Raw genomic sequence first — 2,435 nt, forward strand, 5'->3', positions numbered from 1 at the left:
TCACATATAAATTCTTTTTGCAATTAATACTTTTGCGAGTTGTACAAAAATTGTTTTTAAATACATGTATATAAAACATAATAACAAAATTAGCAGAAAAAAAATAAACTTTGTATATTGAATAAACTATGATACTCGCTCGTGCCGCGAAGAAATAACTCGAAGTCCGCAAAACGTCTGCAAAGAGAGAGAGAAATAATTCAAAATACGGAAGAAGTGTTGTAACGAACCGAGAGAATATTTATATAAGATACACGTACGTATAGGAGATATATACATACATACGCTCGTATATTTTCGTGACTTTCAAAACAAATACAATTTGTACTTATCTGAAAAATCTGATTGCCACTTGTTTTTTTGTACGTCGCAAGGCAGAATCGAATCTTTCAATAATGTTTTTGTCAAACGATAAAACGTGACGAAGCGTGAAATTCAATCTCGAACCGATATCACCGGCTTTTCTCTTGTCAGTGGATCTTAACATTTCCCAAACACGTAGTATCTCGATACGTAGTGTCAACTCCGTGTGCGGAAAGATAGAAGCGGCACAATTCTCCGGTCGCGAAGCCAAGTGGAAACGACAAACGTGATGGAAGTAAATCGCTCAAAGCGCACCGCACCGTGTCTTAACGGAAGCCGTAAGCTCTCTTCGATTAAATTAGAACCGTATGTCCGATAGAAATCAAGATTATATCTGAGGTTTTGAGAATGGTTTTTCTCATTATACTCTCATCTTCCGCTGATCTCATCTGAAAATTTTTTGCCGTCAAACTTTTACCGCGCGTTAACTTCCAGCGATAAACGATCTTTCCAAGAAAAAAGTAATTGTTCTAATGGTGCGTGCGGTGCCGTTTTTATTTTTCCACTTTTCGTTAAACTCTAAGCATATTTTAATTCACCACATAACTTATCTCGCGCACAATTTCTCGCAAAACTTACCGTGCGATATCGCTTACATACAGACGTCGGATACAAAGCGCGATAAGTAAATCCACGCACAGTAACGATACGCGAGATTAATATTGTTTTTATACCGCATATTCAATTTCTCCGGTAATGAAACATGAAGTCCATACAATTAAATAAAATTGAGTGGGATTTGAGAGAGAGAGAGAGAGAGAGAGAGAGAAAGAGAGAGAGAGAGAAAGCATTACATATGCGCCGTTTGAAGGTTTCATTCATTATACATGTGAGAACGTTGCGGCGGATCGTTGATAAATTAATTTCTTTCTGCCCTTTGGCGCGAGCACATACTTGCATTCCTCAAACGCGAGCATTTCTACGGATTACACACAGCATGCAAATGTCATGAGTCTTTTTATCGACAGCAGATTGTTCTTCATGCTCGTGATAATCACCCGGTGCGATAATTCCGTCACGTTTTTATGCGGCAGGAAATGAATTTTTTTCCGAAAGGAAATGGAAAATATCGACAGTACTGTTGCGCATTACGCGATTATCTCGAAGTCCATTACTGTACGTTGTGTCAAGATTTTATTTTTTTTGTTTTTTTGGTTCGTTACAGAGAGCGATATATTCGTTTGACCTCATTGTTCGATGTGTCTCTTATCGGAAAATTAAGTGCACGCTACTGCGTCGCACTTTACTAAAGAAATTGTCAGTGTCTTTAAGTATCTTTTTCATTGCTATATTTTAAATCTGATTGACGTGAGTTTAATGCAATTTCAAGAATGTCTTTTCAACGTCTCTATTAAGAAACAATCACATTGAAATTAATTCAGAATCTTGTCAGAACGTCCGGAAATTTCATTACGCGGAAATTTCACAATGCCGCTAATTTATGACTACTACGTCGGAATAATGAAGGTTTTGCATTAATTAATTATCAAAGTACGTGTGCCGCGCCAGAGACATTAAAAGATAAATTCTGACTTTTAAACTTCTTGTAATTTTTGACTAAAACAATGAAAAATTATATGCATCTCTTCGTATAACTAAGACAAGAATTAAACAAAAACTTTGGAAGAGAGACTTTTTCACAACAAACTTTATAAGAGAAAAAGGTGTTGCGCACATAATTGAAATGCACAGCGGCGTAAAGACCCTGTATGCACGTTGGTTCGCGTGTCGAGTTTTCTGCGGGATAAACTGCGATATGTTGTGGGCTCGCGATATTTTGTATCTATTTTACACACGCTATAAAGGACAGCTCTATAACCAAGCCGTGCACTTCAAAAGCACTCGATTTAACGCCCGGGACAGTTTGAAATCTCTTTGTCAAATTCAATAAAAGAAGCGCGTTACGCGATACAAAAGATGATATCAGTGCTGTGCTTCGATCAATAAAAATAAAATACACGTAATATGGTACATCACGATTTAAGAGATTTTTATGAACAGTTTGTTACTTTTTTTCATCGTAAGTATATAAAAAAAGAGATATTCTAGAATCAAAATGTATCTAAGTAAAT

This window comes from Pseudomyrmex gracilis, unplaced genomic scaffold (genome assembly GCF_002006095.1).
Source record: "Pseudomyrmex gracilis isolate BER0280 unplaced genomic scaffold, ASM200609v1 scaffold_558, whole genome shotgun sequence".
NCBI lineage: Eukaryota > Metazoa > Arthropoda > Insecta > Hymenoptera > Formicidae > Pseudomyrmex > Pseudomyrmex gracilis.